At 48.3% G+C, this 26,067-nt stretch overlaps 16 non-coding genes across 16 annotated transcripts; all 16 read left to right on the top strand.

Annotated features, from left to right (window-relative positions):
• Positions 1 to 9,248: 9,248 nt before the first annotated feature.
• Positions 9,249 to 9,320, top strand: TRNAE-CUC (transfer RNA glutamic acid (anticodon CUC)). Its single transcript has one exon. It is a non-coding gene; the product is annotated as a tRNA-Glu (tRNA).
• Positions 9,321 to 10,741: 1,421 nt separating this feature from the next.
• TRNAE-CUC (transfer RNA glutamic acid (anticodon CUC)) lies at positions 10,742 to 10,813 on the top strand. Its single transcript has one exon. It is a non-coding gene; the product is annotated as a tRNA-Glu (tRNA).
• Positions 10,814 to 12,234: 1,421 nt separating this feature from the next.
• On the top strand, positions 12,235 to 12,306 carry TRNAE-CUC (transfer RNA glutamic acid (anticodon CUC)). The gene has a single exon. It is a non-coding gene; the product is annotated as a tRNA-Glu (tRNA).
• Positions 12,307 to 13,727: 1,421 nt separating this feature from the next.
• Positions 13,728 to 13,799, top strand: TRNAE-CUC (transfer RNA glutamic acid (anticodon CUC)). The gene has a single exon. It is a non-coding gene; the product is annotated as a tRNA-Glu (tRNA).
• Positions 13,800 to 15,220: 1,421 nt separating this feature from the next.
• On the top strand, positions 15,221 to 15,292 carry TRNAE-CUC (transfer RNA glutamic acid (anticodon CUC)). The gene has a single exon. It is a non-coding gene; the product is annotated as a tRNA-Glu (tRNA).
• Positions 15,293 to 19,901: 4,609 nt separating this feature from the next.
• TRNAE-CUC (transfer RNA glutamic acid (anticodon CUC)) lies at positions 19,902 to 19,973 on the top strand. The gene has a single exon. It is a non-coding gene; the product is annotated as a tRNA-Glu (tRNA).
• Positions 19,974 to 20,540: 567 nt separating this feature from the next.
• Positions 20,541 to 20,612, top strand: TRNAE-CUC (transfer RNA glutamic acid (anticodon CUC)). Its single transcript has one exon. It is a non-coding gene; the product is annotated as a tRNA-Glu (tRNA).
• Positions 20,613 to 24,159: 3,547 nt separating this feature from the next.
• On the top strand, positions 24,160 to 24,231 carry TRNAE-CUC (transfer RNA glutamic acid (anticodon CUC)). Its single transcript has one exon. It is a non-coding gene; the product is annotated as a tRNA-Glu (tRNA).
• Positions 24,232 to 24,374: 143 nt separating this feature from the next.
• On the top strand, positions 24,375 to 24,446 carry TRNAE-CUC (transfer RNA glutamic acid (anticodon CUC)). The gene has a single exon. It is a non-coding gene; the product is annotated as a tRNA-Glu (tRNA).
• Positions 24,447 to 24,583: 137 nt separating this feature from the next.
• Positions 24,584 to 24,655, top strand: TRNAE-CUC (transfer RNA glutamic acid (anticodon CUC)). The gene has a single exon. It is a non-coding gene; the product is annotated as a tRNA-Glu (tRNA).
• A 143-nt stretch (positions 24,656 to 24,798) lies between these two features.
• Positions 24,799 to 24,870, top strand: TRNAE-CUC (transfer RNA glutamic acid (anticodon CUC)). Its single transcript has one exon. It is a non-coding gene; the product is annotated as a tRNA-Glu (tRNA).
• A 137-nt stretch (positions 24,871 to 25,007) lies between these two features.
• Positions 25,008 to 25,079, top strand: TRNAE-CUC (transfer RNA glutamic acid (anticodon CUC)). The gene has a single exon. It is a non-coding gene; the product is annotated as a tRNA-Glu (tRNA).
• A 143-nt stretch (positions 25,080 to 25,222) lies between these two features.
• On the top strand, positions 25,223 to 25,294 carry TRNAE-CUC (transfer RNA glutamic acid (anticodon CUC)). The gene has a single exon. It is a non-coding gene; the product is annotated as a tRNA-Glu (tRNA).
• A 143-nt stretch (positions 25,295 to 25,437) lies between these two features.
• TRNAE-CUC (transfer RNA glutamic acid (anticodon CUC)) lies at positions 25,438 to 25,509 on the top strand. The gene has a single exon. It is a non-coding gene; the product is annotated as a tRNA-Glu (tRNA).
• A 143-nt stretch (positions 25,510 to 25,652) lies between these two features.
• TRNAE-CUC (transfer RNA glutamic acid (anticodon CUC)) lies at positions 25,653 to 25,724 on the top strand. The gene has a single exon. It is a non-coding gene; the product is annotated as a tRNA-Glu (tRNA).
• A 137-nt stretch (positions 25,725 to 25,861) lies between these two features.
• TRNAE-CUC (transfer RNA glutamic acid (anticodon CUC)) lies at positions 25,862 to 25,933 on the top strand. The gene has a single exon. It is a non-coding gene; the product is annotated as a tRNA-Glu (tRNA).
• The last annotated feature ends 134 nt before the right edge of the window (positions 25,934 to 26,067 follow it).

The raw sequence follows: 26,067 nt of genomic DNA, 5'->3' as shown, positions 1-26,067 counted from the left end.
GGCTCTTTTTTTTTCTTGCTGGTTTCGAGTCATCTCCTGTTAAAATGACCTGTTTGTTAGCATGATGTGTTCTTAGGTACTGCATATCAAGATAATTTATCAGCTGCACCTCTTCAAAGTAATAGGGCGTCCTCTCCCTGGTGGTCTAGTGGCTAGGATTCGGCGCTCTCACCGCCGCGGCCCGGGTTCGATTCCCGGTCAGGGAAAATGGCTCTTTTTTTTCTTGCTGGTTTCGAGTCATCTCCTGTTAAAATGACCTGTTTGTTAGCATGATGTGTTCTTAGGTACTGCATATCAAGATAATTTATCAGCTGCACCTCTTCAAAGTAATAGGGCGTCCTCTCCCTGGTGGTCTAGTGGCTAGGATTCGGCGCTCTCACCGCCGCGGCCCGGGTTCGATTCCCGGTCAGGGAAAATGGCTCTTTTTTTTCTTGCTGGTTTCGAGTCATCTCCTGTTCTTAGGAACCGTACATTAGTTGATGCAAAATTGCCATACCATAGCTTTAGAAATGTAAAAAGATGTCCACTCTCAGGCACCACAAACAAGCCAGATTTCTCCCTGGTGGTCTAGTGGCTAGGATTCGGCGCTCTCACCGCCACGGCCCGGGTTCGATTCCCGGTCAGGGAAAATGGCTCTTTTTTTTTCTTGCTGGTTTCGAGTCATCTCCTGTTAAAATGACCTGTTTGTTAGCATGATGTGTTCTTAGGTACTGCATATCAAGATAATTTATCAGCTGCACCTCTTCAAAGTAATAGGGCGTCCTCTCCCTGGTGGTCTAGTGGCTAGGATTCGGCGCTCTCACCGCCGCGGCCCGGGTTCGATTCCCGGTCAGGGAAAATGGCTCTTTTTTTTTCTTGCTGGTTTCGAGTCATCTCCTGTTCTTAGGAACCGTACATTAGTTGATGCAAAATTGCCATACCATAGCTTTAGAAATGTAAAAAGATGTCCACTCTCAGGCACCACAAACAAGCCAGATTTCTCCCTGGTGGTCTAGTGGCTAGGATTCGGCGCTCTCACCGCCGCGGCCCGGGTTCGATTCCCGGTCAGGGAAAATGGCTCTTTTTTTTTCTTGCTGGTTTCGAGTCATCTCCTGTTCTTAGGAACCGTACATTAGTTGATGCAAAATTGCCATACCATAGCTTTAGAAATGTAAAAAGATGTCCACTCTCAGGCACCACAAACAAGCCAGATTTCTCCCTGGTGGTCTAGTGGCTAGGATTCGGCGCTCTCACCGCCGCGGCCCGGGTTCGATTCCCGGTCAGGGAAAATGGCTCTTTTTTTTTCTTGCTGGTTTCGAGTCATCTCCTGTTAAAATGACCTGTTTGTTAGCATGATGTGTTCTTAGGTACTGCATATCAAGATAATTTATCAGCTGCACCTCTTCAAAGTAATAGGGCGTCCTCTCCCTGGTGGTCTAGTGGCTAGGATTCGGCGCTCTCACCGCCGCGGCCCGGGTTCGATTCCCGGTCAGGGAAAATGGCTCTTTTTTTTTCTTGCTGGTTTCGAGTCATCTCCTGTTCTTAGGAACCGTACATTAGTTGATGCAAAATTGCCATACCATAGCTTTAGAAATGTAAAAAGATGTCCACTCTCAGGCACCACAAACAAGCCAGATTTCTCCCTGGTGGTCTAGTGGCTAGGATTCGGCGCTCTCACCGCCGCGGCCCGGGTTCGATTCCCGGTCAGGGAAAATGGCTCTTTTTTTTTCTTGCTGGTTTCGAGTCATCTCCTGTTAAAATGACCTGTTTGTTAGCATGATGTGTTCTTAGGTACTGCATATCAAGATAATTTATCAGCTGCACCTCTTCAAAGTAATAGGGCGTCCTCTCCCTGGTGGTCTAGTGGCTAGGATTCGGCGCTCTCACCGCCGCGGCCCGGGTTCGATTCCCGGTCAGGGAAAATGGCTCTTTTTTTTTCTTGCTGGTTTCGAGTCATCTCCTGTTAAAATGACCTGTTTGTTAGCATGATGTGTTCTTAGGTACTGCATATCAAGATAATTTATCAGCTGCACCTCTTCAAAGTAATAGGGCGTCCTCTCCCTGGTGGTCTAGTGGCTAGGATTCGGCGCTCTCACCGCCGCGGCCCGGGTTCGATTCCCGGTCAGGGAAAATGGCTCTTTTTTTTCTTGCTGGTTTCGAGTCATCTCCTGTTCTTAGGAACCGTACATTAGTTGATGCAAAATTGCCATACCATAGCTTTAGAAATGTAAAAAGATGTCCACTCTCAGGCACCACAAAAAAGCCAGATTTCTCCCTGGTGGTCTAGTGGCTAGGATTCGGCGCTCTCACCGCCACGGCCCGGGTTCGATTCCCGGTCAGGGAAAATGGCTCTTTTTTTTTCTTGCTGGTTTCGAGTCATCTCCTGTTCTTAGGAACCGTACATTAGTTGATGCAAAATTGCCATACCATAGCTTTAGAAATGTAAAAAGATGTCCACTCTCAGGCACCACAAAAAAGCCAGATTTCTCCCTGGTGGTCTAGTGGCTAGGATTCGGCGCTCTCACCGCCGCGGCCCGGGTTCGATTCCCGGTCAGGGAAAATGGCTCTTTTTTTTTCTTGCTGGTTTCGAGTCATCTCCTGTTAAAATGACCTGTTTGTTAGCATGATGTGTTCTTAGGTACTGCATATCAAGATAATTTATCAGCTGCACCTCTTCAAAGTAATAGGGCGTCCTCTCCCTGGTGGTCTAGTGGCTAGGATTCGGCGCTCTCACCGCCGCGGCCCGGGTTCGATTCCCGGTCAGGGAAAATGGCTCTTTTTTTTTCTTGCTGGTTTCGAGTCATCTCCTGTTCTTAGGAACCGTACATTAGTTGATGCAAAATTGCCATACCATAGCTTTAGAAATGTAAAAAGATGTCCACTCTCAGGCACCACAAAAAAGCCAGATTTCTCCCTGGTGGTCTAGTGGCTAGGATTCGGCGCTCTCACCGCCGCGGCCCGGGTTCGATTCCCGGTCAGGGAAAATGGCTCTTTTTTTTTCTTGCTGGTTTCGAGTCATCTCCTGTTAAAATGACCTGTTTGTTAGCATGATGTGTTCTTAGGTACTGCATATCAAGATAATTTATCAGCTGCACCTCTTCAAAGTAATAGGGCGTCCTCTCCCTGGTGGTCTAGTGGCTAGGATTCGGCGCTCTCACCGCCGCGGCCCGGGTTCGATTCCCGGTCAGGGAAAATGGCTCTTTTTTTTTCTTGCTGGTTTCGAGTCATCTCCTGTTCTTAGGAACCGTACATTAGTTGATGCAAAATTGCCATACCATAGCTTTAGAAATGTAAAAAGATGTCCACTCTCAGGCACCACAAAAAAGCCAGATTTCTCCCTGGTGGTCTAGTGGCTAGGATTCGGCGCTCTCACCGCCGCGGCCCGGGTTCGATTCCCGGTCAGGGAAAATGGCTCTTTTTTTTTCTTGCTGGTTTCGAGTCATCTCCTGTTAAAATGACCTGTTTGTTAGCATGATGTGTTCTTAGGTACTGCATATCAAGATAATTTATCAGCTGCACCTCTTCAAAGTAATAGGGCGTCCTCTCCCTGGTGGTCTAGTGGCTAGGATTCGGCGCTCTCACCGCCGCGGCCCGGGTTCGATTCCCGGTCAGGGAAAATGGCTCTTTTTTTTTCTTGCTGGTTTCGAGTCATCTCCTGTTAAAATGACCTGTTTGTTAGCATGATGTGTTCTTAGGTACTGCATATCAAGATAATTTATCAGCTGCACCTCTTCAAAGTAAGAGGGCGTCCTCTCCCTGGTGGTCTAGTGGCTAGGATTCGGCGCTCTCACCGCCGCGGCCCGGGTTCGATTCCCGGTCAGGGAAAATGGCTCTTTTTTTTTCTTGCTGGTTTCGAGTCATCTCCTGTTCTTAGGAACCGTACATTAGTTGATGCAAAATTGCCATACCAAAGCTTTAGAAATGTAAAAAGATGTCCACTCTCAGGCACCACAAACAAGCCAGATTTCTCCCTGGTGGTCTAGTGGCTAGGATTCGGCGCTCTCACCGCCGCGGCCCGGGTTCGATTCCCGGTCAGGGAAAATGGCTCTTTTTTTTTCTTGCTGGTTTCGAGTCATCTCCTGTTCTTAGGAACCGTACATTAGTTGATGCAAAATTGCCATACCATAGCTTTAGAAATGTAAAAAGATGTCCACTCTCAGGCACCACAAACAAGCCAGATTTCTCCCTGGTGGTCTAGTGGCTAGGATTCGGCGCTCTCACCGCCGCGGCCCGGGTTCGATTCCCGGTCAGGGAAAATGGCTCTTTTTTTTTCTTGCTGGTTTCGAGTCATCTCCTGTTAAAATGACCTGTTTGTTAGCATGATGTGTTCTTAGGTACTGCATATCAAGATAATTTATCAGCTGCACCTCTTCAAAGTAATAGGGCGTCCTCTCCCTGGTGGTCTAGTGGCTAGGATTCGGCGCTCTCACCGCCGCGGCCCGGGTTCGATTCCCGGTCAGGGAAAATGGCTCTTTTTTTTTCTTGCTGGTTTCGAGTCATCTCCTGTTAAAATGACCTGTTTGTTAGCATGATGTGTTCTTAGGTACTGCATATCAAGATAATTTATCAGCTGCACCTCTTCAAAGTAATAGGGCGTCCTCTCCCTGGTGGTCTAGTGGCTAGGATTCGGCGCTCTCACCGCCGCGGCCCGGGTTCGATTCCCGGTCAGGGAAAATGGCTCTTTTTTTTCTTGCTGGTTTCGAGTCATCTCCTGTTCTTAGGAACCGTACATTAGTTGATGCAAAATTGCCATACCATAGCTTTAGAAATGTAAAAAGATGTCCACTCTCAGGCACCACAAACAAGCCAGATTTCTCCCTGGTGGTCTAGTGGCTAGGATTCGGCGCTCTCACCGCCACGGCCCGGGTTCGATTCCCGGTCAGGGAAAATGGCTCTTTTTTTTTCTTGCTGGTTTCGAGTCATCTCCTGTTAAAATGACCTGTTTGTTAGCATGATGTGTTCTTAGGTACTGCATATCAAGATAATTTATCAGCTGCACCTCTTCAAAGTAATAGGGCGTCCTCTCCCTGGTGGTCTAGTGGCTAGGATTCGGCGCTCTCACCGCCGCGGCCCGGGTTCGATTCCCGGTCAGGGAAAATGGCTCTTTTTTTTTCTTGCTGGTTTCGAGTCATCTCCTGTTCTTAGGAACCGTACATTAGTTGATGCAAAATTGCCATACCATAGCTTTAGAAATGTAAAAAGATGTCCACTCTCAGGCACCACAAACAAGCCAGATTTCTCCCTGGTGGTCTAGTGGCTAGGATTCGGCGCTCTCACCGCCGCGGCCCGGGTTCGATTCCCGGTCAGGGAAAATGGCTCTTTTTTTTTCTTGCTGGTTTCGAGTCATCTCCTGTTAAAATGACCTGTTTGTTAGCATGATGTGTTCTTAGGTACTGCATATCAAGATAATTTATCAGCTGCACCTCTTCAAAGTAATAGGGCGTCCTCTCCCTGGTGGTCTAGTGGCTAGGATTCGGCGCTCTCACCGCCGCGGCCCGGGTTCGATTCCCGGTCAGGGAAAATGGCTCTTTTTTTTTCTTGCTGGTTTCGAGTCATCTCCTGTTCTTAGGAACCGTACATTAGTTGATGCAAAATTGCCATACCATAGCTTTAGAAATGTAAAAAGATGTCCACTCTCAGGCACCACAAACAAGCCAGATTTCTCCCTGGTGGTCTAGTGGCTAGGATTCGGCGCTCTCACCGCCGCGGCCCGGGTTCGATTCCCGGTCAGGGAAAATGGCTCTTTTTTTTTCTTGCTGGTTTCGAGTCATCTCCTGTTAAAATGACCTGTTTGTTAGCATGATGTGTTCTTAGGTACTGCATATCAAGATAATTTATCAGCTGCACCTCTTCAAAGTAATAGGGCGTCCTCTCCCTGGTGGTCTAGTGGCTAGGATTCGGCGCTCTCACCGCCGCGGCCCGGGTTCGATTCCCGGTCAGGGAAAATGGCTCTTTTTTTTTCTTGCTGGTTTCGAGTCATCTCCTGTTCTTAGGAACCGTACATTAGTTGATGCAAAATTGCCATACCATAGCTTTAGAAATGTAAAAAGATGTCCACTCTCAGGCACCACAAACAAGCCAGATTTCTCCCTGGTGGTCTAGTGGCTAGGATTCGGCGCTCTCACCGCCGCGGCCCGGGTTCGATTCCCGGTCAGGGAAAATGGCTCTTTTTTTTTCTTGCTGGTTTCGAGTCATCTCCTGTTAAAATGACCTGTTTGTTAGCATGATGTGTTCTTAGGTACTGCATATCAAGATAATTTATCAGCTGCACCTCTTCAAAGTAATAGGGCGTCCTCTCCCTGGTGGTCTAGTGGCTAGGATTCGGCGCTCTCACCGCCGCGGCCCGGGTTCGATTCCCGGTCAGGGAAAATGGCTCTTTTTTTTTCTTGCTGGTTTCGAGTCATCTCCTGTTCTTAGGAACCGTACATTAGTTGATGCAAAATTGCCATACCATAGCTTTAGAAATGTAAAAAGATGTCCACTCTCAGGCACCACAAACAAGCCAGATTTCTCCCTGGTGGTCTAGTGGCTAGGATTCGGCGCTCTCACCGCCGCGGCCCGGGTTCGATTCCCGGTCAGGGAAAATGGCTCTTTTTTTTTCTTGCTGGTTTCGAGTCATCTCCTGTTAAAATGACCTGTTTGTTAGCATGATGTGTTCTTAGGTACTGCATATCAAGATAATTTATCAGCTGCACCTCTTCAAAGTAATAGGGCGTCCTCTCCCTGGTGGTCTAGTGGCTAGGATTCGGCGCTCTCACCGCCGCGGCCCGGGTTCGATTCCCGGTCAGGGAAAATGGCTCTTTTTTTTCTTGCTGGTTTCGAGTCATCTCCTGTTCTTAGGAACCGTACATTAGTTGATGCAAAATTGCCATACCATAGCTTTAGAAATGTAAAAAGATGTCCACTCTCAGGCACCACAAACAAGCCAGATTTCTCCCTGGTGGTCTAGTGGCTAGGATTCGGCGCTCTCACCGCCACGGCCCGGGTTCGATTCCCGGTCAGGGAAAATGGCTCTTTTTTTTTCTTGCTGGTTTCGAGTCATCTCCTGTTAAAATGACCTGTTTGTTAGCATGATGTGTTCTTAGGTACTGCATATCAAGATAATTTATCAGCTGCACCTCTTCAAAGTAATAGGGCGTCCTCTCCCTGGTGGTCTAGTGGCTAGGATTCGGCGCTCTCACCGCCGCGGCCCGGGTTCGATTCCCGGTCAGGGAAAATGGCTCTTTTTTTTTCTTGCTGGTTTCGAGTCATCTCCTGTTCTTAGGAACCGTACATTAGTTGATGCAAAATTGCCATACCATAGCTTTAGAAATGTAAAAAGATGTCCACTCTCAGGCACCACAAACAAGCCAGATTTCTCCCTGGTGGTCTAGTGGCTAGGATTCGGCGCTCTCACCGCCGCGGCCCGGGTTCGATTCCCGGTCAGGGAAAATGGCTCTTTTTTTTTCTTGCTGGTTTCGAGTCATCTCCTGTTAAAATGACCTGTTTGTTAGCATGATGTGTTCTTAGGTACTGCATATCAAGATAATTTATCAGCTGCACCTCTTCAAAGTAATAGGGCGTCCTCTCCCTGGTGGTCTAGTGGCTAGGATTCGGCGCTCTCACCGCCGCGGCCCGGGTTCGATTCCCGGTCAGGGAAAATGGCTCTTTTTTTTTCTTGCTGGTTTCGAGTCATCTCCTGTTCTTAGGAACCGTACATTAGTTGATGCAAAATTGCCATACCATAGCTTTAGAAATGTAAAAAGATGTCCACTCTCAGGCACCACAAACAAGCCAGATTTCTCCCTGGTGGTCTAGTGGCTAGGATTCGGCGCTCTCACCGCCGCGGCCCGGGTTCGATTCCCGGTCAGGGAAAATGGCTCTTTTTTTTTCTTGCTGGTTTCGAGTCATCTCCTGTTCTTAGGAACCGTACATTAGTTGATGCAAAATTGCCATACCATAGCTTTAGAAATGTAAAAAGATGTCCACTCTCAGGCACCACAAACAAGCCAGATTTCTCCCTGGTGGTCTAGTGGCTAGGATTCGGCGCTCTCACCGCCGCGGCCCGGGTTCGATTCCCGGTCAGGGAAAATGGCTCTTTTTTTTTCTTGCTGGTTTCGAGTCATCTCCTGTTAAAATGACCTGTTTGTTAGCATGATGTGTTCTTAGGTACTGCATATCAAGATAATTTATCAGCTGCACCTCTTCAAAGTAATAGGGCGTCCTCTCCCTGGTGGTCTAGTGGCTAGAATTCGGCGCTCTCACCGCCGCGGCCCGGGTTCGATTCCCGGTCAGGGAAAATGGCTCTTTTTTTTTCTTGCTGGTTTCGAGTCATCTCCTGTTCTTAGGAACCGTACATTAGTTGATGCAAAATTGCCATACCATAGCTTTAGAAATGTAAAAAGATGTCCACTCTCAGGCACCACAAACAAGCCAGATTTCTCCCTGGTGGTCTAGTGGCTAGGATTCGGCGCTCTCACCGCCGCGGCCCGGGTTCGATTCCCGGTCAGGAAAAATGGCTCTTTTTTTTTCTTGCTGGTTTCGAGTCATCTCCTGTTAAAATGACCTGTTTGTTAGCATGATGTGTTCTTAGGTACTGCATATCAAGATAATTTATCAGCTGCACCTCTTCAAAGTAATAGGGCGTCCTCTCCCTGGTGGTCTAGTGGCTAGGATTCGGCGCTCTCACCGCCGCGGCCCGGGTTCGATTCCCGGTCAGGGAAAATGGCTCTTTTTTTTTCTTGCTGGTTTCGAGTCATCTCCTGTTCTTAGGAACCGTACATTAGTTGATGCAAAATTGCCATACCATAGCTTTAGAAATGTAAAAAGATGTCCACTCTCAGGCACCACAAACAAGCCAGATTTCTCCCTGGTGGTCTAGTGGCTAGGATTCGGCGCTCTCACCGCCGCGGCCTGGGTTCGATTCCCGGTCAGGGAAAATGGCTCTTTTTTTTTCTTGCTGGTTTCGAGTCATCTCCTGTTCTTAGGAACCGTACATTAGTTGATGCAAAATTGCCATACCATAGCTTTAGAAATGTAAAAAGATGTCCACTCTCAGGCACCACAAACAAGCCAGATTTCTCCCTGGTGGTCTAGTGGCTAGGATTCGGCGCTCTCACCGCCGCGGCCCGGGTTCGATTCCCGGTCAGGGAAAATGGCTCTTTTTTTTTCTTGCTGGTTTCGAGTCATCTCCTGTTAAAATGACCTGTTTGTTAGCATGATGTGTTCTTAGGTACTGCATATCAAGATAATTTATCAGCTGCACCTCTTCAAAGTAATAGGGCGTCCTCTCCCTGGTGGTCTAGTGGCTAGGATTCGGCGCTCTCACCGCCGCGGCCCGGGTTCGATTCCCGGCCAGGGAAAATGGCTCTTTTTTTTTCTTGCTGGTTTCGAGTCATCTCCTGTTCTTAGGAACCGTACATTAGTTGATGCAAAATTGCCATACCATAGCTTTAGAAATGTAAAAAGATGTCCACTCTCAGGCACCACAAACAAGCCAGATTTCTCCCTGGTGGTCTAGTGGCTAGGATTCGGCGCTCTCACCGCCGCGGCCCGGGTTCGATTCCCGGTCAGGGAAAATGGCTCTTTTTTTTTCTTGCTGGTTTCGAGTCATCTCCTGTTCTTAGGAACCGTACATTAGTTGATGCAAAATTGCCATACCATAGCTTTAGAAATGTAAAAAGATGTCCACTCTCAGGCACCACAAACAAGCCAGATTTCTCCCTGGTGGTCTAGTGGCTAGGATTCGGCGCTCTCACCGCCGCGGCCCGGGTTCGATTCCCGGTCAGGGAAAATGGCTCTTTTTTTTTCTTGCTGGTTTCGAGTCATCTCCTGTTCTTAGGAACCGTACATTAGTTGATGCAAAATTGCCATACCATAGCTTTAGAAATGTAAAAAGATGTCCACTCTCAGGCACCACAAACAAGCCAGATTTCTCCCTGGTGGTCTAGTGGCTAGGATTCGGCGCTCTCACCGCCGCGGCCCGGGTTCGATTCCCGGTCAGGGAAAATGGCTCTTTTTTTTTCTTGCTGGTTTCGAGTCATCTCCTGTTAAAATGACCTGTTTGTTAGCATGATGTGTTCTTAGGTACTGCATATCAAGATAATTTATCAGCTGCACCTCTTCAAAGTAATAGGGCGTCCTCTCCCTGGTGGTCTAGTGGCTAGGATTCGGCGCTCTCACCGCCGCGGCCCGGGTTCGATTCCCGGTCAGGGAAAATGGCTCTTTTTTTTTCTTGCTGGTTTCGAGTCATCTCCTGTTCTTAGGAACCGTACATTAGTTGATGCAAAATTGCCATACCATAGCTTTAGAAATGTAAAAAGATGTCCACTCTCAGGCACCACAAACAAGCCAGATTTCTCCCTGGTGGTCTAGTGGCTAGGATTCGGCGCTCTCACCGCCGCGGCCCGGGTTCGATTCCCGGTCAGGGAAAATGGCTCTTTTTTTTTCTTGCTGGTTTCGAGTCATCTCCTGTTCTTAGGAACCGTACATTAGTTGATGCAAAATTGCCATACCATAGCTTTAGAAATGTAAAAAGATGTCCACTCTCAGGCACCACAAACAAGCCAGATTTCTCCCTGGTGGTCTAGTGGCTAGGATTCGGCGCTCTCACCGCCGCGGCCCGGGTTCGATTCCCGGTCAGGGAAAATGGCTCTTTTTTTTTCTTGCTGGTTTCGAGTCATCTCCTGTTAAAATGACCTGTTTGTTAGCATGATGTGTTCTTAGGTACTGCATATCAAGATAATTTATCAGCTGCACCTCTTCAAAGTAATAGGGCGTCCTCTCCCTGGTGGTCTAGTGGCTAGGATTCGGCGCTCTCACCGCCGCGGCCCGGGTTCGATTCCCGGCCAGGGAAAATGGCTCTTTTTTTTTCTTGCTGGTTTCGAGTCATCTCCTGTTCTTAGGAACCGTACATTAGTTGATGCAAAATTGCCATACCATAGCTTTAGAAATGTAAAAAGATGTCCACTCTCAGGCACCACAAACAAGCCAGATTTCTCCCTGGTGGTCTAGTGGCTAGGATTCGGCGCTCTCACCGCCGCGGCCCGGGTTCGATTCCCGGTCAGGGAAAATGGCTCTTTTTTTTTCTTGCTGGTTTCGAGTCATCTCCTGTTCTTAGGAACCGTACATTAGTTGATGCAAAATTGCCATACCATAGCTTTAGAAATGTAAAAAGATGTCCACTCTCAGGCACCACAAACAAGCCAGATTTCTCCCTGGTGGTCTAGTGGCTAGGATTCGGCGCTCTCACCGCCGCGGCCCGGGTTCGATTCCCGGTCAGGGAAAATGGCTCTTTTTTTTTCTTGCTGGTTTCGAGTCATCTCCTGTTAAAATGACCTGTTTGTTAGCATGATGTGTTCTTAGGTACTGCATATCAAGATAATTTATCAGCTGCACCTCTTCAAAGTAATAGGGCGTCCTCTCCCTGGTGGTCTAGTGGCTAGAATTCGGCGCTCTCACCGCCGCGGCCCGGGTTCGATTCCCGGTCAGGGAAAATGGCTCTTTTTTTTTCTTGCTGGTTTCGAGTCATCTCCTGTTCTTAGGAACCGTACATTAGTTGATGCAAAATTGCCATACCATAGCTTTAGAAATGTAAAAAGATGTCCACTCTCAGGCACCACAAACAAGCCAGATTTCTCCCTGGTGGTCTAGTGGCTAGGATTCGGCGCTCTCACCGCCGCGGCCCGGGTTCGATTCCCGGTCAGGGAAAATGGCTCTTTTTTTTTCTTGCTGGTTTCGAGTCATCTCCTGTTCTTAGGAACCGTACATTAGTTGATGCAAAATTGCCATACCATAGCTTTAGAAATGTAAAAAGATGTCCACTCTCAGGCACCACAAACAAGCCAGATTTCTCCCTGGTGGTCTAGTGGCTAGGATTCGGCGCTCTCACCGCCGCGGCCCGGGTTCGATTCCCGGTCAGGGAAAATGGCTCTTTTTTTTTCTTGCTGGTTTCGAGTCATCTCCTGTTCTTAGGAACCGTACATTAGTTGATGCAAAATTGCCATACCATAGCTTTAGAAATGTAAAAAGATGTCCACTCTCAGGCACCACAAACAAGCCAGATTTCTCCCTGGTGGTCTAGTGGCTAGGATTCGGCGCTCTCACCGCCGCGGCCCGGGTTCGATTCCCGGTCAGGGAAAATGGCTCTTTTTTTTTCTTGCTGGTTTCGAGTCATCTCCTGTTAAAATGACCTGTTTGTTAGCATGATGTGTTCTTAGGTACTGCATATCAAGATAATTTATCAGCTGCACCTCTTCAAAGTAATAGGGCGTCCTCTCCCTGGTGGTCTAGTGGCTAGGATTCGGCGCTCTCACCGCCGCGGCCCGGGTTCGATTCCCGGCCAGGGAAAATGGCTCTTTTTTTTTCTTGCTGGTTTCGAGTCATCTCCTGTTCTTAGGAACCGTACATTAGTTGATGCAAAATTGCCATACCATAGCTTTAGAAATGTAAAAAGATGTCCACTCTCAGGCACCACAAACAAGCCAGATTTCTCCCTGGTGGTCTAGTGGCTAGGATTCGGCGCTCTCACCGCCGCGGCCCGGGTTCGATTCCCGGTCAGGGAAAATGGCTCTTTTTTTTTCTTGCTGGTTTCGAGTCATCTCCTGTTCTTAGGAACCGTACATTAGTTGATGCAAAATTGCCATACCATAGCTTTAGAAATGTAAAAAGATGTCCACTCTCAGGCACCACAAACAAGCCAGATTTCTCCCTGGTGGTCTAGTGGCTAGGATTCGGCGCTCTCACCGCCGCGGCCCGGGTTCGATTCCCGGTCAGGGAAAATGGCTCTTTTTTTTTCTTGCTGGTTTCGAGTCATCTCCTGTTAAAATGACCTGTTTGTTAGCATGATGTGTTCTTAGGTACTGCATATCAAGATAATTTATCAGCTGCACCTCTTCAAAGTAATAGGGCGTCCTCTCCCTGGTGGTCTAGTGGCTAGGATTCGGCGCTCTCACCGCCGCGGCCCGGGTTCGATTCCCGGTCAGGGAAAATGGCTCTTTTTTTTTCTTGCTGGTTTCGAGTCATCTCCTGTTCTTAGGAACCGTACATTAGTTGATGCAAAATTGCCATACCATAGCTTTAGAAATGTAAAAAGATGTCCACTCTCAGGCACCACAAACAAGCCAGATTTCTCCCTGGTGGTCTAGTGGCTAGGATTCGGCGCTCTCACCGCCGCGGCCCGGGTTCGATTCCCGGTCAGGGAAAATGGCTCTTTTTTTTTCTTGCTGGTTTCGAGTCATCTCCTGTTCTTAGGAACCGTACATTAGTTGATGCAAAATTGCCATACCATAGCTTTAGAAATGTAAAAAGATGTCCACTCTCAGGCACCACAAACAAGCCAGATTTCTCCCTGGTGGTCTAGTGGCTAGGATTCGGCGCTCTCACCGCCGCGGCCCGGGTTCGATTCCCGGTCAGGGAAAATGGCTCTTTTTTTTTCTTGCTGGTTTCGAGTCATCTCCTGTTCTTAGGAACCGTACATTAGTTGATGCAAAATTGCCATACCATAGCTTTAGAAATGTAAAAAGATGTCCACTCTCAGGCACCACAAACAAGCCAGATTTCTCCCTGGTGGTCTAGTGGCTAGGATTCGGCGCTCTCACCGCCGCGGCCCGGGTTCGATTCCCGGTCAGGGAAAATGGCTCTTTTTTTTTCTTGCTGGTTTCGAGTCATCTCCTGTTAAAATGACCTGTTTGTTAGCATGATGTGTTCTTAGGTACTGCATATCAAGATAATTTATCAGCTGCACCTCTTCAAAGTAATAGGGCGTCCTCTCCCTGGTGGTCTAGTGGCTAGGATTCGGCGCTCTCACCGCCGCGGCCCGGGTTCGATTCCCGGCCAGGGAAAATGGCTCTTTTTTTTTCTTGCTGGTTTCGAGTCATCTCCTGTTCTTAGGAACCGTACATTAGTTGATGCAAAATTGCCATACCATAGCTTTAGAAATGTAAAAAGATGTCCACTCTCAGGCACCACAAACAAGCCAGATTTCTCCCTGGTGGTCTAGTGGCTAGGATTCGGCGCTCTCACCGCCGCGGCCCGGGTTCGATTCCCGGTCAGGGAAAATGGCTCTTTTTTTTTCTTGCTGGTTTCGAGTCATCTCCTGTTCTTAGGAACCGTACATTAGTTGATGCAAAATTGCCATACCATAGCTTTAGAAATGTAAAAAGATGTCCACTCTCAGGCACCACAAACAAGCCAGATTTCTCCCTGGTGGTCTAGTGGCTAGGATTCGGCGCTCTCACCGCCGCGGCCCGGGTTCGATTCCCGGTCAGGGAAAATGGCTCTTTTTTTTTCTTGCTGGTTTCGAGTCATCTCCTGTTAAAATGACCTGTTTGTTAGCATGATGTGTTCTTAGGTACTGCATATCAAGATAATTTATCAGCTGCACCTCTTCAAAGTAATAGGGCGTCCTCTCCCTGGTGGTCTAGTGGCTAGAATTCGGCGCTCTCACCGCCGCGGCCCGGGTTCGATTCCCGGTCAGGGAAAATGGCTCTTTTTTTTTCTTGCTGGTTTCGAGTCATCTCCTGTTCTTAGGAACCGTACATTAGTTGATGCAAAATTGCCATACCATAGCTTTAGAAATGTAAAAAGATGTCCACTCTCAGGCACCACAAACAAGCCAGATTTCTCCCTGGTGGTCTAGTGGCTAGGATTCGGCGCTCTCACCGCCGCGGCCCGGGTTCGATTCCCGGTCAGGGAAAATGGCTCTTTTTTTTTCTTGCTGGTTTCGAGTCATCTCCTGTTCTTAGGAACCGTACATTAGTTGATGCAAAATTGCCATACCATAGCTTTAGAAATGTAAAAAGATGTCCACTCTCAGGCACCACAAACAAGCCAGATTTCTCCCTGGTGGTCTAGTGGCTAGGATTCGGCGCTCTCACCGCCGCGGCCCGGGTTCGATTCCCGGTCAGGGAAAATGGCTCTTTTTTTTTCTTGCTGGTTTCGAGTCATCTCCTGTTCTTAGGAACCGTACATTAGTTGATGCAAAATTGCCATACCATAGCTTTAGAAATGTAAAAAGATGTCCACTCTCAGGCACCACAAACAAGCCAGATTTCTCCCTGGTGGTCTAGTGGCTAGGATTCGGCGCTCTCACCGCCGCGGCCCGGGTTCGATTCCCGGTCAGGGAAAATGGCTCTTTTTTTTTCTTGCTGGTTTCGAGTCATCTCCTGTTAAAATGACCTGTTTGTTAGCATGATGTGTTCTTAGGTACTGCATATCAAGATAATTTATCAGCTGCACCTCTTCAAAGTAATAGGGCGTCCTCTCCCTGGTGGTCTAGTGGCTAGGATTCGGCGCTCTCACCGCCGCGGCCCGGGTTCGATTCCCGGCCAGGGAAAATGGCTCTTTTTTTTTCTTGCTGGTTTCGAGTCATCTCCTGTTCTTAGGAACCGTACATTAGTTGATGCAAAATTGCCATACCATAGCTTTAGAAATGTAAAAAGATGTCCACTCTCAGGCACCACAAACAAGCCAGATTTCTCCCTGGTGGTCTAGTGGCTAGGATTCGGCGCTCTCACCGCCGCGGCCCGGGTTCGATTCCCGGTCAGGGAAAATGGCTCTTTTTTTTTCTTGCTGGTTTCGAGTCATCTCCTGTTCTTAGGAACCGTACATTAGTTGATGCAAAATTGCCATACCATAGCTTTAGAAATGTAAAAAGATGTCCACTCTCAGGCACCACAAACAAGCCAGATTTCTCCCTGGTGGTCTAGTGGCTAGGATTCGGCGCTCTCACCGCCGCGGCCCGGGTTCGATTCCCGGTCAGGGAAAATGGCTCTTTTTTTTTCTTGCTGGTTTCGAGTCATCTCCTGTTAAAATGACCTGTTTGTTAGCATGATGTGTTCTTAGGTACTGCATATCAAGATAATTTATCAGCTGCACCTCTTCAAAGTAATAGGGCGTCCTCTCCCTGGTGGTCTAGTGGCTAGGATTCGGCGCTCTCACCGCCGCGGCCCGGGTTCGATTCCCGGTCAGGGAAAATGGCTCTTTTTTTTTCTTGCTGGTTTCGAGTCATCTCCTGTTCTTAGGAACCGTACATTAGTTGATGCAAAATTGCCATACCATAGCTTTAGAAATGTAAAAAGATGTCCACTCTCAGGCACCACAAACAAGCCAGATTTCTCCCTGGTGGTCTAGTGGCTAGGATTCGGCGCTCTCACCGCCGCGGCCCGGGTTCGATTCCCGGTCAGGGAAAATGGCTCTTTTTTTTTCTTGCTGGTTTCGAGTCATCTCCTGTTAAAATGACCTGTTTGTTAGCATGATGTGTTCTTAGGTACTGCATATCAAGATAATTTATCAGCTGCACCTCTTCAAAGTAATAGGGCGTCCTCTCCCTGGTGGTCTAGTGGCTAGGATTCGGCGCTCTCACCGCCGCGGCCCGGGTTCGATTCCCGGTCAGGGAAAATGGCTCTTTTTTTTTCTTGCTGGTTTCGAGTCATCTCCTGTTCTTAGGAACCGTACATTAGTTGATGCAAAATTGCCATACCATAGCTTTAGAAATGTAAAAAGATGTCCACTCTCAGGCACCACAAACAAGCCAGATTTCTCCCTGGTGGTCTAGTGGCTAGGATTCGGCGCTCTCACCGCCGCGGCCCGGGTTCGATTCCCGGTCAGGGAAAATGGCTCTTTTTTTTTCTTGCTGGTTTCGAGTCATCTCCTGTTCTTAGGAACCGTACATTAGTTGATGCAAAATTGCCATACCATAGCTTTAGAAATGTAAAAAGATGTCCACTCTCAGGCACCACAAACAAGCCAGATTTCTCCCTGGTGGTCTAGTGGCTAGGATTCGGCGCTCTCACCGCCGCGGCCCGGGTTCGATTCCCGGTCAGGGAAAATGGCTCTTTTTTTTTCTTGCTGGTTTCGAGTCATCTCCTGTTAAAATGACCTGTTTGTTAGCATGATGTGTTCTTAGGTACTGCATATCAAGATAATTTATCAGCTGCACCTCTTCAAAGTAATAGGGCGTCCTCTCCCTGGTGGTCTAGTGGCTAGGATTCGGCGCTCTCACCGCCGCGGCCCGGGTTCGATTCCCGGTCAGGGAAAATGGCTCTTTTTTTTTCTTGCTGGTTTCGAGTCATCTCCTGTTCTTAGGAACCGTACATTAGTTGATGCAAAATTGCCATACCATAGCTTTAGAAATGTAAAAAGATGTCCACTCTCAGGCACCACAAACAAGCCAGATTTCTCCCTGGTGGTCTAGTGGCTAGGATTCGGCGCTCTCACCGCCGCGGCCCGGGTTCGATTCCCGGTCAGGGAAAATGGCTCTTTTTTTTTCTTGCTGGTTTCGAGTCATCTCCTGTTCTTAGGAACCGTACATTAGTTGATGCAAAATTGCCATACCATAGCTTTAGAAATGTAAAAAGATGTCCACTCTCAGGCACCACAAACAAGCCAGATTTCTCCCTGGTGGTCTAGTGGCTAGGATTCGGCGCTCTCACCGCCGCGGCCCGGGTTCGATTCCCGGTCAGGGAAAATGGCTCTTTTTTTTTCTTGCTGGTTTCGAGTCATCTCCTGTTAAAATGACCTGTTTGTTAGCATGATGTGTTCTTAGGTACTGCATATCAAGATAATTTATCAGCTGCACCTCTTCAAAGTAATAGGGCGTCCTCTCCCTGGTGGTCTAGTGGCTAGAATTCGGCGCTCTCACCGCCGCGGCCCGGGTTCGATTCCCGGTCAGGGAAAATGGCTCTTTTTTTTTCTTGCTGGTTTCGAGTCATCTCCTGTTCTTAGGAACCGTACATTAGTTGATGCAAAATTGCCATACCATAGCTTTAGAAATGTAAAAAGATGTCCACTCTCAGGCACCACAAACAAGCCAGATTTCTCCCTGGTGGTCTAGTGGCTAGGATTCGGCGCTCTCACCGCCGCGGCCCGGGTTCGATTCCCGGTCAGGGAAAATGGCTCTTTTTTTTTCTTGCTGGTTTCGAGTCATCTCCTGTTCTTAGGAACCGTACATTAGTTGATGCAAAATTGCCATACCATAGCTTTAGAAATGTAAAAAGATGTCCACTCTCAGGCACCACAAACAAGCCAGATTTCTCCCTGGTGGTCTAGTGGCTAGGATTCGGCGCTCTCACCGCCGCGGCCCGGGTTCGATTCCCGGTCAGGGAAAATGGCTCTTTTTTTTTCTTGCTGGTTTCGAGTCATCTCCTGTTAAAATGACCTGTTTGTTAGCATGATGTGTTCTTAGGTACTGCATATCAAGATAATTTATCAGCTGCACCTCTTCAAAGTAATAGGGCGTCCTCTCCCTGGTGGTCTAGTGGCTAGGATTCGGCGCTCTCACCGCCGCGGCCCGGGTTCGATTCCCGGTCAGGGAAAATGGCTCTTTTTTTTTCTTGCTGGTTTCGAGTCATCTCCTGTTCTTAGGAACCGTACATTAGTTGATGCAAAATTGCCATACCATAGCTTTAGAAATGTAAAAAGATGTCCACTCTCAGGCACCACAAACAAGCCAGATTTCTCCCTGGTGGTCTAGTGGCTAGGATTCGGCGCTCTCACCGCCGCGGCCCGGGTTCGATTCCCGGTCAGGGAAAATGGCTCTTTTTTTTTCTTGCTGGTTTCGAGTCATCTCCTGTTAAAATGACCTGTTTGTTAGCATGATGTGTTCTTAGGTACTGCATATCAAGATAATTTATCAGCTGCACCTCTTCAAAGTAATAGGGCGTCCTCTCCCTGGTGGTCTAGTGGCTAGGATTCGGCGCTCTCACCGCCGCGGCCCGGGTTCGATTCCCGGTCAGGGAAAATGGCTCTTTTTTTTTCTTGCTGGTTTCGAGTCATCTCCTGTTCTTAGGAACCGTACATTAGTTGATGCAAAATTGCCATACCATAGCTTTAGAAATGTAAAAAGATGTCCACTCTCAGGCACCACAAACAAGCCAGATTTCTCCCTGGTGGTCTAGTGGCTAGGATTCGGCGCTCTCACCGCCGCGGCCTGGGTTCGATTCCCGGTCAGGGAAAATGGCTCTTTTTTTTTCTTGCTGGTTTCGAGTCATCTCCTGTTCTTAGGAACCGTACATTAGTTGATGCAAAATTGCCATACCATAGCTTTAGAAATGTAAAAAGATGTCCACTCTCAGGCACCACAAACAAGCCAGATTTCTCCCTGGTGGTCTAGTGGCTAGGATTCGGCGCTCTCACCGCCGCGGCCCGGGTTCGATTCCCGGTCAGGGAAAATGGCTCTTTTTTTTTCTTGCTGGTTTCGAGTCATCTCCTGTTAAAATGACCTGTTTGTTAGCATGATGTGTTCTTAGGTACTGCATATCAAGATAATTTATCAGCTGCACCTCTTCAAAGTAATAGGGCGTCCTCTCCCTGGTGGTCTAGTGGCTAGGATTCGGCGCTCTCACCGCCGCGGCCCGGGTTCGATTCCCGGTCAGGGAAAATGGCTCTTTTTTTTTCTTGCTGGTTTCGAGTCATCTCCTGTTCTTAGGAACCGTACATTAGTTGATGCAAAATTGCCATACCATAGCTTTAGAAATGTAAAAAGATGTCCACTCTCAGGCACCACAAACAAGCCAGATTTCTCCCTGGTGGTCTAGTGGCTAGGATTCGGCGCTCTCACCGCCGCGGCCCGGGTTCGATTCCCGGTCAGGGAAAATGGCTCTTTTTTTTCTTGCTGGTTTCGAGTCATCTCCTGTTCTTAGGAACCGTACATTAGTTGATGCAAAATTGCCATACCATAGCTTTAGAAATGTAAAAAGATGTCCACTCTCAGGCACCACAAACAAGCCAGATTTCTCCCTGGTGGTCTAGTGGCTAGGATTCGGCGCTCTCACCGCCGCGGCCCGGGTTCGATTCCCGGTCAGGGAAAATGGCTCTTTTTTTTTCTTGCTGGTTTCGAGTCATCTCCTGTTAAAATGACCTGTTTGTTAGCATGATGTGTTCTTAGGTACTGCATATCAAGATAATTTATCAGCTGCACCTCTTCAAAGTAATAGGGCGTCCTCTCCCTGGTGGTCTAGTGGCTAGGATTCGGCGCTCTCACCGCCGCGGCCCGGGTTCGATTCCCGGCCAGGGAAAATGGCTCTTTTTTTTTCTTGCTGGTTTCGAGTCATCTCCTGTTCTTAGGAACCGTACATTAGTTGATGCAAAATTGCCATACCATAGCTTTAGAAATGTAAAAAGATGTCCACTCTCAGGCACCACAAACAAGCCAGATTTCTCCCTGGTGGTCTAGTGGCTAGGATTCGGCGCTCTCACCGCCGCGGCCCGGGTTCGATTCCCGGTCAGGGAAAATGGCTCTTTTTTTTTCTTGCTGGTTTCGAGTCATCTCCTGTTCTTAGGAACTGTACATTAGTTGATGCAAAATTGCCATACCATAGCTTTAGAAATGTAAAAAGATGTCCACTCTCAGGCACCACAAACAAGCCAGATTTCTCCCTGGTGGTCTAGTGGCTAGGATTCGGCGCTCTCACCGCCGCGGCCCGGGTTCGATTCCCGGTCAGGGAAAATGGCTCTTTTTTTTTCTTGCTGGTTTCGAGTCATCTCCTGTTAAAATGACCTGTTTGTTAGCATGATGTGTTCTTAGGTACTGCATATCAAGATAATTTATCAGCTGCACCTCTTCAAAGTAATAGGGCGTCCTCTCCCTGGTGGTCTAGTGGCTAGGATTCGGCGCTCTCACCGCCGCGGCCCGGGTTCGATTCCCGGCCAGGGAAAATGGCTCTTTTTTTTTCTTGCTGGTTTCGAGTCATCTCCTGTTCTTAGGAACCGTACATTAGTTGATGCAAAATTGCCATACCATAGCTTTAGAAATGTAAAAAGATGTCCACTCTCAGGCACCACAAACAAGCCAGATTTCTCCCTGGTGGTCTAGTGGCTAGGATTCGGCGCTCTCACCGCCGCGGCCCGGGTTCGATTCCCGGTCAGGGAAAATGGCTCTTTTTTTTTCTTGCTGGTTTCGAGTCATCTCCTGTTCTTAGGAACCGTACATTAGTTGATGCAAAATTGCCATACCATAGCTTTAGAAATGTAAAAAGATGTCCACTCTCAGGCACCACAAACAAGCCAGATTTCTCCCTGGTGGTCTAGTGGCTAGGATTCGGCGCTCTCACCGCCGCGGCCCGGATTCGATTCCCGGTCAGGGAAAATGGCTCTTTTTTTTTCTTGCTGGTTTCGAGTCATCTCCTGTTAAAATGACCTGTTTGTTAGCATGATGTGTTCTTAGGTACTGCATATCAAGATAATTTATCAGCTGCACCTCTTCAAAGTAATAGGGCGTCCTCTCCCTGGTGGTCTAGTGGCTAGGATTCGGCGCTCTCACCGCCGCGGCCCGGGTTCGATTCCCGGTCAGGGAAAATGGCTCTTTTTTTTTCTTGCTGGTTTCGAGTCATCTCCTGTTCTTAGGATCCGTACATTAGTTGATGCAAAATTGCCATACCATAGCTTTAGAAATGTAAAAAGATGTCCACTCTCAGGCACCACAAACAAGCCAGATTTCTCCCTGGTGGTCTAGTGGCTAGGATTCGGCGCTCTCACCGCCGCGGCCCGGGTTCGATTCCCGGTCAGGGAAAATGGCTCTTTTTTTTTCTTGCTGGTTTCGAGTCATCTCCTGTTAAAATGACCTGTTTGTTAGCATGATGTGTTCTTAGGTACTGCATATCAAGATAATTTATCAGCTGCACCTCTTCAAAGTAATAGGGCGTCCTCTCCCTGGTGGTCTAGTGGCTAGGATTCGGCGCTCTCACCGCCGCGGCCCGGGTTCGATTCCCGGTCAGGGAAAATGGCTCTTTTTTTTTCTTGCTGGTTTCGAGTCATCTCCTGTTCTTAGGAACCGTACATTAGTTGATGCAAAATTGCCATACCATAGCTTTAGAAATGTAAAAAGATGTCCACTCTCAGGCACCACAAACAAGCCAGATTTCTCCCTGGTGGTCTAGTGGCTAGGATTCGGCGCTCTCACCGCCGCGGCCCGGGTTCGATTCCCGGTCAGGGAAAATGGCTCTTTTTTTTTCTTGCTGGTTTCGAGTCATCTCCTGTTAAAATGACCTGTTTGTTAGCATGATGTGTTCTTAGGTACTGCATATCAAGATAATTTATCAGCTGCACCTCTTCAAAGTAATAGGGCGTCCTCTCCCTGGTGGTCTAGTGGCTAGGATTCGGCGCTCTCACCGCCGCGGCCCGGGTTCGATTCCCAGTCAGGGAAAATGGCTCTTTTTTTTTCTTGCTGGTTTCGAGTCATCTCCTGTTCTTAGGAACCGTACATTAGTTGATGCAAAATTGCCATACCATAGCTTTAGAAATGTAAAAAGATGTCCACTCTCAGGCACCACAAAAAAGCCAGATTTCTCCCTGGTGGTCTAGTGGCTAGGATTCGGCGCTCTCACCGCCGCGGCCCGGGTTCGATTCCCGGTCAGGGAAAATGGCTCTTTTTTTTTCTTGCTGGTTTCGAGTCATCTCCTGTTAAAATGACCTGTTTGTTAGCATGATGTGTTCTTAGGTACTGCATATCAAGATAATTTATCAGCTGCACCTCTTCAAAGTAATAGGGCGTCCTCTCCCTGGTGGTCTAGTGGCTAGGATTCGGCGCTCTCACCGCCGCGGCCCGGGTTCGATTCCCGGTCAGGGAAAATGGCTCTTTTTTTTTCTTGCTGGTTTCGAGTCATCTCCTGTTCTTAGGAACCGTACATTAGTTGATGCAAAATTGCCATACCATAGCTTTAGAAATGTAAAAAGATGTCCACTCTCAGGCACCACAAACAAGCCAGATTTCTCCCTGGTGGTCTAGTGGCTAGGATTCGGCGCTCTCACCGCCGCGGCCCGGGTTCGATTCCTGGTCAGGGAAAATGGCTCTTTTTTTTTCTTGCTGGTTTCGAGTCATCTCCTGTTCTTAGGAACCGTACATTAGTTGATGCAAAATTGCCATACCATAGCTTTAGAAATGTAAAAAGATGTCCACTCTCAGGCACCACAAACAAGCCAGATTTCTCCCTGGTGGTCTAGTGGCTAGGATTCGGCGCTCTCACCGCCGCGGCCCGGGTTCGATTCCTGGTCAGGGAAAATGGCTCTTTTTTTTTCTTGCTGGTTTCGAGTCATCTCCTGTTCTTAGGAACCGTACATTAGTTGATGCAAAATTGCCATACCATAGCTTTAGAAATGTAAAAAGATGTCCACTCTCAGGCACCACAAACAAGCCAGATTTCTCCCTCGTGGTCTAGTGGCTAGGATTCGGCGCTCTCACCGCCGCGGCCCGGGTTCGATTCCCGGTCAGGGAAAATGGCTCTTTTTTTTTCTTGCTGGTTTCGAGTCATCTCCTGTTAAAATGACCTGTTTGTTAGCATGATGTGTTCTTAGGTACTGCATATCAAGATAATTTATCAGCTGCACCTCTTCAAAGTAATAGGGCGTCCTCTCCCTGGTGGTCTAGTGGCTAGGATTCGGCGCTCTCACCGCCGCGGCCCGGGTTCGATTCCCGGTCAGGGAAAATGGCTCTTTTTTTTTCTTGCTGGTTTCGAGTCATCTCCTGTTCTTAGGAACCGTACATTAGTTGATGCAAAATGGCCATACCATAGCTTTAGAAATGTAAAAAGATGTCCACTCTCAGGCACCACAAACAAGCCAGATTTCTCCCTGGTGGTCTAGTGGCTAGGATTCGGCGCTCTCACCGCCGCGGCCCGGGTTCGATTCCCGGTCAGGGAAAATGGCTCTTTTTTTTTCTTGCTGGTTTCGAGTCATCTCCTGTTCTTAGGAACCGTACATTAGTTGATGCAAAATTGCCATACCATAGCTTTAGAAATGTAAAAAGATGTCCACTCTCAGGCACCACAAACAAGCCAGATTTCTCCCTGGTGGTCTAGTGGCTAGGATTCGGCGCTCTCACCGCCGCGGCCCGGGTTCGATTCCCGGTCAGGGAAAATGGCTCTTTTTTTTTCTTGCTGGTTTCGAGTCATCTCCTGTTCTTAGGAACCGTACATTAGTTGATGCAAAATTGCCATACCATAGCTTTAGAAATGTAAAAAGATGTCCACTCTCAGGCACCACAAACAAGCCAGATTTCTCCCTGGTGGTCTAGTGGCTAGGATTCGGCGCTCTCACCGCCGCGGCCCGGGTTCGATTCCCGGTCAGGGAAAATGGCTCTTTTTTTTTCTTGCTGGTTTCGAGTCATCTCCTGTTAAAATGACCTGTTTGTTAGCATGATGTGTTCTTAGGTACTGCATATCAAGATAATTTATCAGCTGCACCTCTTCAAAGTAATAGGGCGTCCTCTCCCTGGTGGTCTAGTGGCTAGGATTCGGCGCTCTCACCGCCGCGGCCCGGGTTCGATTCCCGGTCAGGGAAAATGGCTCTTTTTTTTTCTTGCTGGTTTCGAGTCATCTCCTGTTCTTAGGAACCGTACATTAGTTGATGCAAAATTGCCATACCATAGCTTTAGAAATGTAAAAAGATGTCCACTCTCAGGCACCACAAACAAGCCAGATTTCTCCCTGGTGGTCTAGTGGCTAGGATTCGGCGCTCTCACCGCCGCGGCCCGGGTTCGATTCCCGGTCAGGGAAAATGGCTCTTTTTTTTTCTTGCTGGTTTCGAGTCATCTCCTGTTAAAATGACCTGTTTGTTAGCATGATGTGTTCTTAGGTACTGCATATCAAGATAATTTATCAGCTGCACCTCTTCAAAGTAATAGGGCGTCCTCTCCCTGGTGGTCTAGTGGCTAGGATTCGGCGCTCTCACCGCCGCGGCCCGGGTTCGATTCCCGGTCAGGGAAAATGGCTCTTTTTTTTTCTTGCTGGTTTCGAGTCATCTCCTGTTCTTAGGAACCGTACATTAGTTGATGCAAAATTGCCATACCATAGCTTTAGAAATGTAAAAAGATGTCCACTCTCAGGCACCACAAACAAGCCAGATTTCTCCCTGGTGGTCTAGTGGCTAGGATTCGGCGCTCTCACCGCCGCGGCCCGGGTTCGATTCCCGGTCAGGGAAAATGGCTCTTTTTTTTTCTTGCTGGTTTCGAGTCATCTCCTGTTAAAATGACCTGTTTGTTAGCATGATGTGTTCTTAGGTACTGCATATCAAGATAATTTATCAGCTGCACCTCTTCAAAGTAATAGGGCGTCCTCTCCCTGGTGGTCTAGTGGCTAGGATTCGGCGCTCTCACCGCCGCGGCCCGGGTTCGATTCCCGGTCAGGGAAAATGGCTCTTTTTTTTTCTTGCTGGTTTCGAGTCATCTCCTGTTCTTAGGAACCGTACATTAGTTGATGCAAAATTGCCATACCATAGCTTTAGAAATGTAAAAAGATGTCCACTCTCAGGCACCACAAACAAGCCAGATTTCTCCCTGGTGGTCTAGTGGCTAGGATTCGGCGCTCTCACCGCCGCGGCCCGGGTTCGATTCCCGGTCAGGGAAAATGGCTCTTTTTTTTTCTTGCTGGTTTCGAGTCATCTCCTGTTCTTAGGAACCGTACATTAGTTGATGCAAAATTGCCATACCATAGCTTTAGAAATGTAAAAAGATGTCCACTCTCAGGCACCACAAACAAGCCAGATTTCTCCCTGGTGGTCTAGTGGCTAGGATTCGGCGCTCTCACCGCCGCGGCCCGGGTTCGATTCCCGGTCAGGGAAAATGGCTCTTTTTTTTTCTTGCTGGTTTCGAGTCATCTCCTGTTCTTAGGAACCGTACATTAGTTGATGCAAAATTGCCATACCATAGCTTTAGAAATGTAAAAAGATGTCCACTCTCAGGCACCACAAACAAGCCAGATTTCTCCCTGGTGGTCTAGTGGCTAGGATTCGGCGCTCTCACCGCCGCGGCCCGGGTTCGATTCCCGGTCAGGGAAAATGGCTCTTTTTTTTTCTTGCTGGTTTCGAGTCATCTCCTGTTAAAATGACCTGTTTGTTAGCATGATGTGTTCTTAGGTACTGCATATCAAGATAATTTATCAGCTGCACCTCTTCAAAGTAATAGGGCGTCCTCTCCCTGGTGGTCTAGTGGCTAGGATTCGGCGCTCTCACCGCCGCGGCCCGGGTTCGATTCCCGGTCAGGGAAAATGGCTCTTTTTTTTTCTTGCTGGTTTCGAGTCATCTCCTGTTCTTAGGAACCGTACATTAGTTGATGCAAAATTGCCATACCATAGCTTTAGAAATGTAAAAAGATGTCCACTCTCAGGCACCACAAAAAAG

This window comes from Engystomops pustulosus, chromosome 9 (genome assembly GCF_040894005.1).
Source record: "Engystomops pustulosus chromosome 9, aEngPut4.maternal, whole genome shotgun sequence".
Taxonomy (NCBI): domain Eukaryota; kingdom Metazoa; phylum Chordata; class Amphibia; order Anura; family Leptodactylidae; genus Engystomops; species Engystomops pustulosus.
The sequence above is the reverse complement of the archived record's forward strand: the minus strand, read 5'-3'. Positions and strand labels throughout refer to the sequence as shown.